The 18,239-nt window shown below is 46.5% G+C and overlaps 1 long non-coding RNA gene across 1 annotated transcript in view; it reads left to right on the top strand.

Annotated features, from left to right (window-relative positions):
* Nucleotides 1–5,365: 5,365 nt before the first annotated feature.
* LOC140612142 (uncharacterized) overlaps nt 5,366–18,239 on the top strand; it is a 31,784-nt gene continuing 18,910 nt past the window's right edge. The window contains exon 1 of the long non-coding RNA XR_012013457.1: nt 5,366–5,635. This is a non-coding gene — a long non-coding RNA (uncharacterized lncRNA). The remainder of the gene's footprint in view (nt 5,636–18,239) is intronic.

Below are 18,239 nucleotides of genomic sequence, written 5' to 3'. Positions count from 1 at the left end.
AAAAGTGGAACATAACAAATGACCAAGCAAGGAAGCAAAAAGCCAAAAAAAACTCATAGAAACAGAGATTAAACTGGTAGTTATCAGTTGGAAGGGGAGTGCGGAGATAGGCAAAATAGGGAAGTGGTTTACAAGGTATAAACTTCTGGTTGTAAGCAATAGGGATTAAAGGTTCAGCATAGGTACAGATAGTGTACTAAGGTCATATGGTGACAGATGTAACTACACCTATCACGGTGAGCATTGTGTAATGTATAGAATCGTTGAATCACTATGCTGTATACCTGAAACTAAAATAACATGGTTTTTCAAACATTTAAAAAGTAAAACTTGCATTTTCCTAATATAGAATAATGACCAACATGCACATGAAAAGATGCTTAATGTTACTAACCCATAAGGAAATTGCAAATCAGAACCACAATGAGAAATTACCTGTTAGAATGACTATCATCAAAGAAGAAGGCAAGAGACAACAGGTCCTGGCAAGAATGTGGTGGAAAGGGAACCCTTATACATTGTTGGTGGGAATCTAGATGACCCAACCTCTGAGGAACACAATATAGAGGCACCTAATTTAAAAAATTAAAAATAGGTTTACTATATAATCCAGTAATTCCATTTATGGCTGTTTTCACAAAGGAAATTAAAACAGGATTTCGACAAGATACTTGCACTCTCATGTTATTTCAACGTTATTCATAATCACCAAAATATGGAAACAACCCAAATGCCCATCAATGGATGAATGGACAAAAGAATGTAGTACATAGACACAGTGCAGTATTAATCAGCATGAGAACGTAAGACATCCTCCCATTTGGTGGACCTTAGCATCTTATGCTAAACAAGATGAGTCAGGCAGAGAAAGTCAAGTACTGTATAATGTCGTTTATATATGGAATCTAAAAAAGTTAAGTGTGTATAAAACAGAGTACAAGGGTGGTTATGAGGGAATGGTGGAGGGTGGTTGTGTGGAGGTGTGATAAGACCAATGGCGTTTAAGGGTACAAACTTGTAACAAGTAGGAAATAAGCCATTGAGATCTAATGCACATTATAATTAATATAGATAATAATGTAATATAACTATGTAATGTGGCAAATATCACTACACTGACAATTATAATATATAAATTTATCAAAGCAACATGCCGTATCTTAAATTTACACAGTGTTATGCTTTACATTTACTTAACAAAAAAAAATTTTAATGATTCCTACTAATAACCCATAGAAACAAGTGACTTAGGAACTCTGAAGACAATTAAAGGGATCACTCACAATCAGTTTACTCCTTTCATTCTAGAAATAAGTGATTGAGTCCCATAAGTAAAGAGACTTGTTCTGAGTTACACTGTTTTTAGCAGAATGAGAAATGTAAAATACAATTCCCACATGGTCCTCCAGGCCAGTGTTACTGGCGGATGGTGAGCAAGGGGGAGACATGTAAGGACATGAGAACCTCAAGAGGATGGGGTCCAGCTACTCATAGCAGTTTATATTTTATCTAAGTGCATAATAGAAAGCCACAAATCTGATGTATATTTTTAAATATTGTATTTAAAATAAATTTCATGATATGAATATACAAAAGTGAAAGAAAAGAGACCAGTTGAAGGTTATTGTAATAGTTAAGAGATGGTGGCAGCTTGGATGAAGATGGTAGCCAAGGTGATAAAGAAAAATGGAAGAGTTCAGGATCTACTCTGGAGCTACAAACAATAGAACTTGCTGATAGGTTGGATATGTGGAAAAGGAATGGAGAGGATATTAAGGGGTATTCTCAGAATTTGGTTTAAAAGGTGTCAAATACTGAAATGGGAAAGCTCAAGGTGGAAAAAAGCAGAAATTCTACTGTATCCTCTTAAGTTCAACCAATCAGTAAACTATTTCCTGATTCCATCCTTAAGTATCTACTTATGTATAAAGCATTGTTCTAGAAATAACACATATTCCCTCCGCTTACATAGCCTATGACTGAGGGAAGTGCTAACTGGGGAGGTGTTGCATAAGAGGAGGTCAAACATGTCTGTGAGGGAAGGCAGGATAGGATTTCCCATGAGAGTCACTAATAAAGTGCTACATAAGTGTTGTGAGATTATTTCTTATTGGACTAAGGGAAGAAAAGCTACAATAGTGGAAGTGTTATTTGACTTTTTGGGAGAGACAGAGATGGCATTTCAGACAGAAGGAAAGGTGTTCTCAAAGACAAGCAGTAGAGGAGTGAGTTCAAAACATGTTCAAAAACTAGGGAATACTACAGGGTCGGACTGATAGATTGATTCAGTTGTTTCGCAAGTATTTATTAAAAACTTAGCATATCCCAACTACTATGACCAGCTGGGGACTTAAGGATGGCTGAGATATAGCCTTTTCCCTCAGAAAGTTTATTGCCCAATAAGTGGGGTTGAATGAATTTGATGAATACATGGGAAAGAGGTATGAAAACAAATACTTTACATTCATACTTTTTTTATTCATCCAATATATATTTATTGAGTACCTACCATGTGCATTGTCCTTGGACTTGTTCTAGGACTTATATCCTAGTACAAACAGATGTATTTATGGACATTCTAGAAAAGGATTAGTGAAGTTTTAACTTGGGGTCTGGTTGAGATTGTTCAGAAAAGACTTTACAAACAAGTCATCTTTTACACTACACACAGTAGCTGGAATTGAGACAAAAATATTGGGCAAGGACCATAGTACAGAGGGCCCCTAAAGTCCATCCAAGGAGTTTGGCTTAATTCAGTTGTCACTGAGCAGTCATTGAGGGATTGTTGACAAGTTGAGTGACAGAAATAGATTTTTAATTTGGCTCTTTAAAAAAAAAATGGCTCTTATTAATTTGATACAGGGACAGCTATATTTAGGAGTAACAGGGAAAGAGGAGAAGTTTTGAAATATTCAGCAATTCCAATCCTAGAAATATACTCAAGAGAATTAAAAAAAAAATGCATCCATGTCAAAACCTATATAGGAGTATTACAGCATCATCATTCATAACAGCCCAAAGTGGAAGCAACTCAAGTATCCATCAGTTGATGAATGGATAAAGAAATGTGGTATATCCCTGTAATGGATGCAAATCACCTGTAAAAAGGAATGAAGTACTAATTCATGCTACAACATGGATGAGCCTTGAAAACATTATGCTAAATGAAAGAAGCCAGACACAAAAAGCTACAAATCATATGACACTATTTATTTGACATGTCTAGAATAGGCAAATCCATGGAGACAGAAAGTAGACTAATGGTTTCTAGGGGCTAGAGGGAGCACAGGGTAGGGGGAGTGACTGTTCAATCGGTTTGGGATTTCTTTTGGGGGCAATGAAATTGTTCTAAAATTAGGTAGCAGTGATGATTGCGTAGCTGTGAATATACCAAAACCCCTGAATTGCACACTTTATAAGGGTGAATTTTATGGTATGTGAATTATATCTCAATAAAGATATGTTAAAAAGTTAAGTGGCTTTAAGACCAATGATGTTATTCCTGGGTATAGAGGACTTAAGGGGGAAGAGTTGCGGAGGAAAGCTGAATTTGGGACATATTGAAGCTAAGACATTTATAAAACATCTGGGTATAAATACCCATTATTGTAAATGCCCACTTGCAGCCTTAAAAGATGTATATTTGTGTATTGTCTGCCCAGAAGTGATTACTGGAGCCCTTCAGGAGTGGATAAATACTGAGTGAGAAAGTGAAAAGAGAAGAGATGAAATCCAAGACAAAAATCTTAAGAAATGTTGCAGGAAGGCAGCAGGGGAGAGAACTGAATTCCAGCAAGAAAAACTGTTTGGAAAAAAGGCCTGAGAAAAAGAGCCTGGAACAGGTGAAGAACTGAGGAGGCCATTGTGGCTGAGCTTAGGGGTAAATCTGGGAAAGGATGCGACTGGCTAAGTCCTAAGATAGGTGAGTTGGAATAAATCTTGTAGGTGCAGTTGGGATGCTTGGTCCTTAACCTGAGAACAATATGGAGCTATTGAACAAGGAAGGTCATGATCAGATTCGCATTTCTAAAAGATCACTCTAGCTATAGTGTGGAAGATGATTTGGAGATTGTTCAATCAAAATAATTCTGGTGGAAAAGAAAAACTTGGCCTAGAATGGAAATAGTGTAAGTGGAGACAGTTGAGAGAGATTTTGGTGATAAAGTGATAACTTGGTGACTTGGTGATAAAGTGATAACTTGGCGATAAAGTGATAACTTGAATATGGGTGGTGAGGGAGAGGCAGGTGTCAAGTGATAGGCTCCATTTTCTGGTCACTTTTATTGAATTGTGGGATAGAATGGGATAGAAGAGAAAATTATTGTGTGTGTGTGGGGGGGGAACAGTGTTTGTCAAAATCCAAGCAAAGCAATTGAGGAGAAAGTTGTACATATACACAAGACTGTGTACTCCAGTGAATAGCTCTGAGTTGGAGATAATAACTTAGGGGTCATTATCAATAGACAGTCATTGAAGTCATGCTGTGAACAAGACTGATTAGAGAGAAAGAATAAAGAAGCAAACAGAACCAACCTATGCCTATGGGTCGTGTAGAACACCAATGTTTAACAATCAAATAGAGGAGAATCAGCCACTAAAAGAGAAGGGAGTGAGAGGGTTGGTCAGAGAAACAAAAGGAACATCAGTATAATCCGATGTCATGGAAACCAGAGAAAAGACAGTGTTTCCAAGACAAAGGGGTGATCAGCAGGAACAAGTGGTTTGGATGATGCTAAGAGGTCAATGAGGATTAAAAACTAAAAACTATTGGTTGTGAGAATTCAATATAGTTCCATGGTGGAAATGTACCAAAAGTGCAATCAATTTCAAAAACCCAAATCTAGACACAACTAGATTTTGAATGAGGAGGTGTGACCAATGCTGATCTTTGTTGAATATTGTTCAAAAATGTTAAAAGGAGTTCCTGATGATGATTAGGGAGCTGAGACTTGGTGGCCTTCCAAATGGTTTCAGTAATGAGGTAAATCAGGTTCAACCACCTGGAGGGTGTTACAGACGTGGAGTTTCCAAACCCACAGTCCCCTGGGTCTTCCCTCTCTAGAACCTCCACTCAAAGAAAGCCAGGAATATGGAAACAAGATGGGAATTCCACATAATTCCTGGTCGTCACTAAAATCAGAGACGGAAACTATTTACATCTGACTCACCAAATCTTTTGATAATACAAAGACGTGCATTTCTTTTTTTTTTTTTAAGATTTTATTTTTTAAAATTTATTCATGAGAGACGCACAGAGAGAGGGAGAGACACAGGCAGAGGGAGAAGCAGACCCCAGGCAGGGAGCCCGACGTGGGACTCGATCCCAAGACCCCCGGGTCACAACCTGGGCTGCAGGTGGCACTAAACCGCTGGGCCACCAGGGCTGCCTAGATATGTATTTCTTAAATGATAAGTTAATTTTTCCCTCTCTTTTTCACCCTACTCCCCTGTCCAGCAGCCTAGAAGCACACGCTCTAATTTCTATTTGTTGAAAATACAACTGGTCTGTTTGGGGGGCTTCATCCAAAGAGATGGGGAACAATGCTGGTGATGTCAGCTATAGCATTTGTCCAGCCTTTCTTGCAAAAGTTTCATAATCCAGTGATGACTTCAGTGTTGATGGTTATCAAGTAAGGTAGGACGGTGATTTTCTGTTATTTAAGGCAACTCAATCCAACCAGAATGTAAACATTATAAAAATCTATAATTCCAGCTAGATCTATTTTACTTGTATTTGAAAGCTCGCTGTATTTAATCTCTTTTTATTACATAAGCTAACGATGTGGATAATGTTGTTGACTTTTTATTCATCTCTTAATGGGTAGTTTCAGAGTTAAACCACGTAAGTACCCTCCCGCAGTACTGCTAAAGGATATGGTCAAAATCATATAGGAAGGTGACAAATCATTCATCGAGAACCACAACCCTAAGTCACAGGCAAGATAAAATGGAGCTGAAAGGTATTTATAGGATCTGCTGCAATTACTCAAGAAATATGAAAGTATTTTCCTATTCGATAGCATGCAGCTTTAAAAAAATACACTGTGTGGGTAAAAGCTAGGCTGCCTGACTCAACTTCTTTTTCCAAGTGTCATTAATAAAGCTTGGCTTTAGGCTGCGTGTGCTTTCAAAATAACGTGTAGTCAGCTCTTCCTTTCTCAGAGGCCGTAACTTGGTTATCAAGTTTTTGGATTATACGGGTCCTCCGCTTCTCTCTCTCTTCTTATCCTCTTTCTTTTCTTTCTTTCTTTTTTTTTTTTTTTCTTCTGTTGCCTAGTTTCTAGATATGTCATCACTTGTTAGTAATTCCATCTGGCAAAAGAGTAAAGAAAGGAGCCGAAACTTAATTCCGCTCGTTTCACCTCTTGCTAGCAACAATGGTAGAAGATTTATTACAGGAAGGGGTTGAAAGTATTGGCCGGAATGAAGTTCAGGGAATATGGGATATTTCAATTACTTGTGCCCTCACTCTGTCTTTGGCCAAATAATCCAATCCTGGGCTTGCAGTCAGCTAGTCAAGTCTAATCATCTCAAGCGTGGGGTGTGCACATGCCCTGCTCCCCGCCCTTTGCTGTTCCATCCACCCAACTTTGGCATCAGTCTGATGCGTTACCAATTCTACCCCAATAAAAACAGCCCAAGTGAAGTCTGGCTGCCCACTGCATTCACGGCCCTCCAGGAAGACTGAAGAACTACAGCACCCGGAACACAGTCCTTCGAGGTGCCTTTGAATCACCTGGGGGTCTTGGTAAAATGCAGATTTCCACTCAGGGGGTCTGGGACGGGGCCTGAAATTTGGCATTTCTAATAAGCTCCGATGCCAAGCTACTGTTGCTGGTCCATAGACCCACACATTTTGAGCAGAAAAAGCTTGGAAAAATGGGTAGACCTTGATAAACAATAAATAAAAACATAAAAACCTATCCCGCTTTTCTATAAGGTTCAGGGTATAGGTAATAAAGTAAAGGTCCTCCACAGCGTATTTTTATTTAAATAAAGAAACGTGTATATTTTGCTATAAATCAGTGGGTTTCAAACATGCTTCCTTAAAAAAAAAAAATTCGTCCCATTGTGATAGGAACACTTGACATGAGTGCTGCCCTCTTAACAAAGTGTTGAGGGTACAGTACAGCATTGTCACCAGAGGAACGCTGCAGTCCAGCCGCTCTCTAGAACTTTCTCATCTCACGTGACTGAAATTCTATGCCCCTTGAATAGTAGCTCCTCATTTCTACCTCTTCTAAACCTCTGGCAACCATCTCCTCACTCTTGATTCTGTGACTTTGGCCATATTAGATCACCTCGTATGGGCGAAACCATGCAACGTTGGCTCTTCTGTGCCTGGCTTATTCCACTTTGCACAATGTCCCCAAGTCCCATCCATTTTGTCACATACCGCAGAACTTCCCTCTTTCTAAAGACTGAGTGGCGCCCCACTCTCTGCATTATCACTCCCACTTCACCTCCGGTTAGGAAGGCGTCCATACGTGTGTCTAGCGCCTCGATCTTGGGGCCCTCCGGGGGGTGGCCCGCAGCGCCGACGGGTCTGGCTCCCTGGGGGAAGACAGTGCTTTGGGCTGGGAGAGGCCTTGGGCCCTCCCCGTACTCGGCACAGAGCAAGTGCACAAACACTCTCAGCTCTCAGCTTTCTACGGGGCGGGGGAGGAAGAGTTGACTGAAGCATCTTTTCTTAAAAGCAACAGAACTTCTTTCTCAAAAGAAATATTTTATGAAACTTCAATATATAAACCAGAGAAAAGTGGTGGAGTCAAGGGAGAATCCCTTAAACCCCTCCCACTTAGCCTCTTTCAGCTTCTCTCGGCCACAGAGATCTTGGTGGAACTTCTATTTTTGCAAAGGACACAGACAAAAAGTCCACCGCTTTAGGCCGAGTTTGAATCACCTAGCCAGCGCCACGAAGCAGTATTTATTCATTTAGCACCCATTTGTTTTTGTGCCTACTGTGTGCCGGGCACATGGCAGGTGGGACTTACATCCTAGTGTAATATAATCACAGTAATACAAATATGATAATTTTGCACGTTTATTTTAAAAAAATTAGTACTAGGGGCGGCCCGATGGCTTAGTGGTTTGGTGCCACCTTCAGCCCAGCGTGTGATCCTGGAGACCCGGGATCGAGTCCCATGTCGGGCTCCCTGCGTGGGGCCTGCTTCTCCCTCTGCCTGGGTCTCTGCCTCTCTGTTTCTAATAAATAAATAAAATCTTAAAAAAAAAAAAAAGAAAAAATAAATTAGTACTGTAAAGTGAACACAGTAATACAACAAATAATAAACAGGATGAATAAATGAACCACACAGCACAGTAGAGGGAGATAAGGGCTAGCGAAGAAGCCAGAAAGCAGGGTAAGAGGAATGGCCGGGGCAGGGACAGCTATAAATAGGGGGACAGAGGGGCCTTGTGGCGAAGGTGATATTAAAGCAAAGACTTGAAGGTGACCCAGGGCTACAACGATGGTCATGAGCTCACGGAGGAAGGGTGCTGCCGAGCCCAGCCTCGGTGACGTTGGCCTGGAGGCCATCCAAAGGCAATCCGTGACAGGGAACCGACTGTGCGGACCCCTTGGCCTGGCCTGTATGGTCAGAAGGAGCCACGCAGCCACGCACTGGATTGGGCAGCCTCGCATCTCAGACATCCATCAAGATCTGGGGCTCAGTGTCAATCATTCATTCATGCATTCATCCATCAGACACGTATTAATTGTTCACCATGTTGAGGACCTTGTGCCGGGGCCCGGGACGCAGAGCCCAAATCATCCGAAGTCCCAGTAGGAGCGCCTCGGGCTGCTCGCAACGTGGTCGGACCGGGTGCGCCTGCGTGAAAGGGCGATCCCCAAACAACCGCTAAATGCAAGATGCAGTCATGCGTCCGGGTGATGCGAATTCAGGGGGCAGCAACCCAGGCCGTGGGCACGGAAGGCCCCCCACAGGGTGAGCAGGCCTTCGGGGACGCAGCCTGCCTCCCGCCTAACAAGCCCGCCTGCCGAGTCACTGCCCCTCGGCGGCTGACACCCCGACTAAATATCAGGTTTGGACTCATGAGGTGCTTTTCGCCCCAAATCATAGTTAACTGAAGTAAGTCGTACCTGCAGATACTCCCGGACTCTGCGTTAGGGAAACGTGTTTCTTCGTGTATAATGCATTTTGCCACACGTTCATTGTTCACGACGCTTCATGGCACCGAAGAGCATCTCCTTGATTGTCTGTGGAGTCACCCGGGGGCACTGAACGTGCTGCCCCACTCTGTGGCCTGAAGAATGTCCCGCGTGAGCAAGCGATGGCCAGACGGCCGCCGACGGGGAGGGCGGCGAGGGAGACCCGGGTGCACGGAGAGAGGGGCGGACGGCAGAGGCAGCCCAGAGCCCAGAGAGGGGCCCGTTCGTGCCCGTGACACGGCATCCAAGCGATGCTCCCGTTCAGGTGACAACGTCGCTCACGCCAGGAAGGCCCGGGCCAGCGGGCTGTGGGCTGGCGGTCACCGCTGCCGCCTTTGCCCTGAGACGGGGGGCCCAGCAGAGGAGCTGGATAAGTGGCACCAGATCCCGGCGGCGGGGATTTGTGCTTTGTGGGGACCAGACTTTCCCACTGAGAGATCGGAGAGCAGATCGCAGGGTGGAAACCCGATTTCAAAGGCTGTCGGCAGCGCCGCGCAGATACACGGGCTTGATTTCCCTCTTCCCACCCCGGCGCCCCAGCTCCCCCAGGGGGCCACACAGGCCTTGTCCCGTCGTGTGTGCTCCAGGGGAAGGTGCTGGCGGGGTGGGGGCTCACGTGCATCTGTCTGCTTGCAGGAAACGGCACTGGCAACGCCCGTGGAAGGCGGGTGTCTGGCACGAGCCTGGGTGCGTGGGGCGGGGCGGGGTGCGGGGCTCCAGGTGCCTTCGCTCCGTTCTGTGCACCTCCTCCCTCTCGGCCGCTACTCCCGAAAGCCACAGCAGCCCAGAGCATCCAGGGCGCCCACCCTCCAAGTTCTGAACGCTAGTTCACCTCTGCCCCAAGCCCCAGCCTGCAAAAGCTCTGAGTATCCCTGGGACAAGGGCCACGTGGACAATTCTCGCGAGTGGCCCCATCCCTCCGTGTCACAGATGTCGCTTTGGACTGGCGGTCGTCAGTCGCGGGGCGTTGCTCCTCAGTGGGCTCGGGCTCGGCCGGGAACCGACCGCCCGCCTTCCCGGCAGGCTTGCTCTTGTAAAGGAGCCAGCCTAGAAGGCACGTGAGCCACTTCCCCATCATCCCCGGGCACTGGCGCCGAGGGGCAGTCGGTAGAAAATCACAGTTTGGGAACCTCTCCCCAGGTTACACTGCCTGTTAGCAGCCGCCCCACAAGACCACCCTCAAGCATCCCTCGCTCCCCGTAACGCGCTCGCTGGTGCGTCATCCTGAGTTTGCTGGTACGTTCTCAGCCCCACTGACTTTGTCGTGGTCTGGGTCTTAGGGTCCCGGGTCTACCAGTGTCTAGAGTATGTTTTCCTTTGTTGCGAATGTCCTAGACCTATCTCTTCACGAGACTTCTGATATTCGCTAAATAAATCCATGTCCTATATCCCATAGGAGTTGGTTAATTTAGGTATTTATTTAATAAGCATTTATTGAGCACTTTCTTCTGATCACTAAAGACTTGCCCTGCCTTTTGTTGCCGTTTAGGTTCACAGAGCTCTGTTTTTCTTCCCTTCTCACCTACTTGTCCTCCGCGGGACCAGCCCGGGCAGCGTTGTGTCTTTCTCGGTGGGTTTGTAGCCAGCCCTCCCCACGGGTCCCTAGCTGTGGGCTTCCACATTTTGGTGCAAAGACAGGGTAACATTCCATGTTTCGTTCCCGCTGCCCCTGGTCATGATGGCCTACATTTGGTTGTCCTTTGGCTACAATGATCCCTGCTCACTGTGTATTGTCGCTAATTATTACTAAAACGGTTCCAAATAAGTCTGAGTATTTTGGTGTATATGGCTCCCCTGGAGGACTTTGCCCCAGAGCCATCACCTTCCCCTTGCTCATACTGAGGTGCATTTGACATTTTAAAAAACCATGTGCAAAGCCTAGAAAGTTCTCACTGATGAGCACCCTACTGCCGTCTTCCCGACATGTTCAGGTCAACACCTAATGGTTATTTGCATATTAAATACGGTATCAAATAACAATTTAGCCTCACCGATGATTTCCCAGTTGCGTCTGGATGTAAAATTCTGTAAATATCTGTGGAATCCACCTGGTCCAGTGTATCATTTAAAGCTCTTGCTTCTTTGGAGATGTTGTGCTTAGAAGATCTGCCACTTGCAGAGAGCGCCGTGTTGAAGTCTCCCGGTATTAGTGTATTATTATCTAAGTATGTCTTTCCTTTGCTTACTGATTGATATACTTGGCAGCTCCCACATTAGGGGCATAAATATTCATGATTGTCAGGTCCTCTTGTTGGATAGACCCTTTAAGTATGATCTAGTGTCCCTCTTCATCTCTTACTATGGTCTTTGGGATAAACTTTATCTGATATGAGGATGCCTACCCCTGATTCTTTTGAGGGCCATTTGAATGGTAAATGGTTCTCCACCCTTTTATTTTCAGGCTGGAGGTGTCCTTACATCTAAAATGAGTCTCTTGTAGACAACAAATACATGGGTCTTGCTTTTTCATCCAGTCTGAAACCCTGCGTCTGTTGATGGAGTCATTAAGCCCATTCACGTTCAGAGTTACTATTGAAAAATATGAATTTAGTGTCATCATGATACCTACTCAGTCCCTGTTTTTGTGGATTATTTCTTTGGGCTTCCTCTTTCTTTTACAGGGTCCTCCTTAATATTTCTTGCAGAGCTGGTTTGGTGGTCACATATTCCTTCAGTGTCTGCCTATCTTGGAAGCTCCTGATCTCTCCTTCTATCGATAATTTCTCAAGGGATAAGAGCCCCTTATCTATAATCGCAGAGAACAAGGAGACCTATGTCATCATAAATAATTCATCAGCCTTTTTCAAGCCCCAGAGTATAAGATCCTTCACTATTGACCGTGCTCTGATGGTTTTCCACTTTCTTTGCCCCAGACCTTTATCCTCCTATCAAAAGCATTGATAAAAAAAAAAACAGAGACGTGAATAAGCTGCCACATTTAAACCAAATCCTCTATAAGCAAAGCAGCTGAAGGGATCACTTTCCAGTTTGGATGGTGTCAGAGTATAGAAGAGACTGCCAGCTGCCTACCAGAACCCAGTTTCCCTTTTCCCTGGCACACTTAATGGAATCAAGGGCTCCTGACTGCGGCGGAGCACCAGCTAACTTCTACTGTGCTGAGCCGTCGAGTGTTCGGTCTATTTCTTACCTCAACTTAGTCTAACCTGACGAATAATAAAAGGAATCACTTTGCTTAGAGTCAGGTGTCTCTCAGACAAAGGATGATTTCCATGACCTAATAAGTAGATGTCCAGGTCACCAAGTCATGAGGGAAAATGAGAGAAAAGGGACTTACTCTTGTCAGCCTTGAGGATTTGCCTTCAGAGACAGGAAGGGGACACCCGGGTGGCTCAGCAGCTAAGCATCTGCCTTCGGCTCAAGGCCTGATTCTGGGGTCCCGGGATCAAGTCCCACATCGGGCTTCCTGCAGGGAGCCTGCTTCTCCCTCTGCCTGTGTGTCTGCCTCTCTCTGTGTGTGCCTCTCATGAACAAATAAATAAAATATTAAAAAAAAAATAAGAGACAGGAAGGAATGCCATGTGGACGCTCACGGCCAAGACTCCCTGTGTCTAATTCATTGATCCTCCCCCCCATTTGTTGTTTCTCTCCTGGTTTCTATAACATTTGCAACTTCTGCTGAAGGAGAAATCCAGAGTCAAGCCATAATTCTGAGAGTTTTTGCTAAATGAATAGAGTTGTATGATCACCATGACAATCATAGGACATTTCCATCTCCTGCCCCAAAGTACCCCATGGAAATGTCCCCCCGTGGCCAGCTGCTCCCTGCACCCTCTGTCTTCTCTATCTAGAAGGTCACATAAAGGAACCACAGTACACATGCAGCCTTCTGGATGCGGTTCCTTTCGTGAACACAGGGCACGTCCACCTCCCCGTACGGTGGCCTGTGCAGTCAGGCGCTGGCTTCTCACTGCTGTGTTCATTCCGTTACGTGGGCCTGTCCCCGTCCGCTCGTCTGCTCCCCCGCTGAGGGACATGTGGATTGCTTTCAGTGTGGGGCTATTATGAGTGGAAGCACACTAAACATTGATTCATGCACTGGGTTCTATGTGAGCAGAGCTTTCATTTCACTCGGGTAAACAGCAAGGAGCGGGATTGCGGAGTTGTGCGGGAGGGTGTGCTTGGCTCTGTAAGCAACCGTCAAACTGTTTTCCGAAGTGCCCATGCATTTTGCACTCCCACTAGGTCCAGAAATCTTAAAAATACATCATCTCATAGTGCCGCGGATGAGCTTTGCCTATTCGAGAACACCACATCAGTGCAATCGTTGTCCGGCTCCTTTCGCTTGTATAACGTCTACGAAATCCATCCCCGCTACGACCCGAGCCACTGCTCATTCTTTCCCACCGCTGCACGTCGTGCCTCCTGTTCGGGCGTCAGCCCGCTGGCGGCCACTAGGGTTGTCTCCAGCCGCGGGCTCGTGCGGACAGAGCTCCTGTGCGTGTTCCTGTGCTGCTCTTTCTAGGGACACATGGTGACGAGCTCCTGGGTGTCCCCGGAGGAGCGGAACTGCTGGCTTACAGCGAAGGTGCGCGGCGCTCGGGAGAAACTCCTGCCCCAGGTCTTGAATTCTTTGTCTTAAAGAGGATCCTTGAAAATGTGAGCTGCAGGCCCCGTGAAGCTGCAGCTGCCCTGCGAACGAGCTTTCAAGCAAGAGGCCAAAGCCACAGGCCCATCCCCTTCCCGTGGGTTCGGCCAGGGCGCCCACGGCGGCCGCGGGCTCGTGGAGGGCAGCACCCAGCACCCCAGCCGCAGCTCTGGCCGCCCCGAGCGGGCACTCGGGCTACACCTGGCGGCTCGGCGCACCTGCCCGCACCTGCACAGCTGTCCGCGGAGAGCGCCGGGTGCGCAGGTAACCCGGCCAGGGAGAGCGCAGGCCAACTCTCGGGGACCCGGTACCGTCGTTCTCGGGGCGCTGACACAGCTGCGTTGCGGCCCTGGACCCCGGCGGCTGGGTGTCTCCGGAGGCCTCGAGAGTCCTGACATGGTTGGGGCCCGGGTGCTCGCGGCTGCCGGGAAGGCAGTGGCTCCTGGGAGCCCGGTCGCCTCACCCTGCACCTGGCCGTGGCCCAGGGCTCCCCGTACCCCCGCACCTGGCCATGGCCCAGGGCCCTCCCCCATCCCCTGCACCTGGCCGTGGCCCAGGGCCCCCCGTCCCCCCACACCTGGCCGTGGCCCAGGGTCCCTTGCACCCCCATACCTGGCCGTGGCCCAGGGCCCCCCGCACCCCCGCACCTGGCTGTGGCCCAGGGTCCCCCGTCCCCCTGCACCTGGCCGTGACCCATGGCCCCCCATCCCCCCGCACCTGGCCATGGCTCCCTGCGTGGGGCTCCCCGTGAGGCTCCCCGCGTGTGCAGCCACCTTCGGGCCGGCAGTCACTGGGCGGCGAGCTCCAGCGCAGGCCCCTGACTCGGACCCGGGGGCCGGGGGCCTTCCTCTCCCCTGCACACTCGCAGGAGCCCAGTTTTCTTTTTTTATTTTTATTCTGAAGATTTTATGTATTGATTCATGAGAGACACAGAGAGAGAGAGGCAGAGACCCAGGCAGAGGGAGGAGCAGGCTCCACGCAGGGAGCCCGACGTGGGACTCGATCCCGGGACCCGGGGTCCCGCCCTGGGCCGCAGGCAGGGCTCCACCACAGAGCCCCCGGGCCGCCCAGGAGTCCAGGTTTCATACAAATCTAATAATGGAAAGGGTTTCACGTGGATCAAGGTGCCCCTCTGGCAGGACCCACTCGGGGGCAGGCGCCTCAGCCTAAAGCCACGGGACTCGAGGCCCGCCCTGCACCACGAGCCCACCCGGCCTCCCCTCCGCCTCCCCGTGTCTCCCCACCGGGGCCTCCGGCCTCCTCAAACTTTTCTCCACGAAAACCTGCCTTTCCCTCTCTACTCTAACAGCGGGGGAATCTCCCAGGCGGCATCACCTTCTCCTCCCTTCCATCCTGGACCCACTGCCAGGCTCAGGATCCCTCACAGCCACCTCCACGTTACCATCCCATTGCCTCGGCTCCTCAACAGGCTCCCCTGGCGCTCCCGCTGGCTTATTATGAGCTTGTCTGGTCAGCCTCCCCTCCGTGTCCCCCAGTTTGTACCATGTTCAGCGACGTCAGTCTAGGAATTAAAAATGCCAAACTCAAACCCCCTTTCAGGTACTTGAACCCCTAGGCCAAAGCCCCAGTGAATAATCAGCCCGTGCTTGAACACCCTGGCAATAAGACAGCAGGAGCCACGCGTTCCATTTTTAAACAACTCTAGCTACGTGAAAATTCTTTAATAAGCTGAAATCTGTATTCCTATAATCAATGTTACGGATTCTAGCTCTGCCTTTTGAAGCTCTATAGACAAGTTAAACTGCTTTTCCCACGTGACAGCCCTTGGACCATTCCGGCTACCTCTCTACTCCAGGCTTACCAACTCCAGGGTCTTAACATTTTCTGAATGTAACACATTTTTTTCCTCCCATGTAGTTGCTCTCCCCCTGCACATGCTCCAGGTTGTGCATATGGATACACAACTGTACACATTGCTTTAGCTGTGATGTGACCGGTGAACTATCCCCTCTCTTCCAGAGAAATTCTTTCCATGAACACAGCTCATTAAATTGTTGTTGTAATGGTGTTGGTGATGATGGTGGTGCTGTGTAGGGATGGTGGTGATGGTGGTAGTAGTGACGGTGAGAGTAGTAGTGCTAGTGCTGGTGGTAGTGGTGGTGGTGGTGGCAGTGGCAGTGCTGGTGGTGGTTGTAGCACTGCTGATGGTGGTGGTGTGGTGGTGGTGGTGGTGGTAGCAATGGTGGTGATGGTAGTAGTGATGGTGGTGATGGTGTGGTGGTCGTGATGATGGTAGTTATGGTGGTGCTGGTGATGATGGCAGTGGTGGTGCTGGTGGTAGTGATGGTGCTGGTGCTGGTGCTGGTGGTACTAGGAGTGGTGATGCTGGCAGTGATGGCAGTGGTGGTGATGGTGGCAGTGATGGTGCTGGTGCTGGTGTTAGTAATGATGGTAGTGTTGGCAGTGACAATTTGGTTGATCACGTCATACTGCTGATCCATCACAGTCAACTAGTTAAAGTTAGAAGCTTGTTTTGCTGCTACTAAGTCATATCTCTACCACCTTTTTCATGTGCTGTTAGATCTGTGGACTAGGATCAAGATCGCGGAGCTTGATCTTGGCAGATCTGAGCCATCATTTCAATCTAAGGGGGATTGTTTCAGACCTTGATTTTGTCAGTTTGTTTGCCATTCTTCTCAGCTCTGGTTCATCTACAGATTAATGAACACGTCCCCCATATCTTTATTTCAAGTTTCTGATTAAATATGAATCAAGCAGTGTTAAAGTTAGAGGCCTATGAAAAAGACACTAAAGAGCGTCCTTCAGGGTAACATCTATCTATTAATCAGCATCCTTTGGACACAATTGTTCAATTCATCAATTTTAATGTACCTCATTTTTCTTCTGTTTTGTCCCCAAGGCTATCCTTGAAATTTGGCTGTTCCATATACATATCTCTTTTTTTCATTTGTACCAGTTTCATAACCATGATCTCCCACCCTGAAAACCAGATTAGCTTGATAAGACTTCTTCAATGATATTTGGTAATCACCAGGTTACTTTTATAGATCAGCTTTCCCCGACCATTCTGTTAATAAGTAATCCTAGAATTTTACTTAAAAAAATTTATGAAATTCCCACTGGTCTGCAGTGAGAAAAATCCCACACCTTTATCATTTTTGAGAATCAGAATCACACTTGTCCATCCCATCTTTAAAGATGTCTCATACTCCACAACTGTCTCGCTGGGGGGAAAAAAATCTATTCCTCCCTGGGACCTCGGGACTCGTTGAAGCCTCGTGAAGCAGATCTTACCCTGCCTTCTATTGGGGTTATTTATATAGACATCCTATTCCTTCCACCTCCAGCCGTACTGGACTGTGAACTCCTTGGCAACAGGGGACGATGCTTATTTTCTTGCTATCCCCTGCAGTGCTCCGCACTGTGTATTTGAAGGTTTGAATTGAACTGAATTGCACAAAGGAAGAAAATTAGTTTGATCTATGCAGTCTCAAAATCATTTTTGGTCAAATTGGATTCTTTTCATCTGTCTTAATATCTAATTTGTGCATAGTTGAATCAGTCTTGCAGTTAATCTGATGTGGCCATTAAGACTACTGAAGACAGTAAATTCATTTTCCTGATCTGGTGATTTTTAATCATATAGTCACAGCCATTCACACAGAAAAATAAAACAGCAGATTAAATAGCAAGCTAATAGCAGAATGATGAATGAAATTGCCCCTCGGCACAAAGGCTATTACAGATAATCTATAGTTTCGGCCAAATCGTTCATTCGGTTTTGATCCAACACCCTTTTGTTAAGAGATAATAGTAGCTGCCAATTACTTAGTGCTTCCTAAAGGTGAAGCACTTCACTAGGAGAATAGCAAGGGGGCTGGTAATGTGGAGCCTGGCTTGGCTCGTGTCCTGGCTACACCAATGACAACCTGTGGGACCCTAAGCCGATGATCTCAGCTATAAAACAAGAACAGGAGGTGTCAGTTATAACATTAGTTCTGAAATGTGTTCTCTCATCTAATCCTCACGACTCTGTGAGCCACTATTATTTTTTTCCAACTTTGCAAATTTGCAAGGTACTAGGAGCTAGATGCCACAGGAGTCATAGAATGGCCACGCCAGATCCAGATACAATCTTGCCCTGGAGGACTTCGCGGTCAAGTAGAGCACTGAATTTTAAATAATTAATTATAATCAATGGCAGAATAAAATATCTGCTGTATCAATACGAATGCAAAATTTATGACAGCACAGAGGGTTATGTGGATGGCTTCACGTAAAAGTCTGTAGAATTTTCTTTGAAACTGGAGGGATAAAAATGATCTCCAAAATCACAGCAGAGATTAAGGGCAATCCAGAGTGAGGGAGCTACATAGCAGAGAATAGCAGCGTGAAAGGACATTAGGGGTAGAGCACTAGCCAGAGAGGGCTTCTCACTCTGCTGCTGTAAGAATCATTGTAGCGTGGCCCAATCAGAAT

This window comes from Canis lupus, chromosome 20 (assembly GCF_048164855.1).
Source record: "Canis lupus baileyi chromosome 20, mCanLup2.hap1, whole genome shotgun sequence".
In the NCBI taxonomy this organism is placed as follows: domain Eukaryota; kingdom Metazoa; phylum Chordata; class Mammalia; order Carnivora; family Canidae; genus Canis; species Canis lupus.
This window is presented reverse-complemented; position numbering and strand designations above follow the sequence as displayed.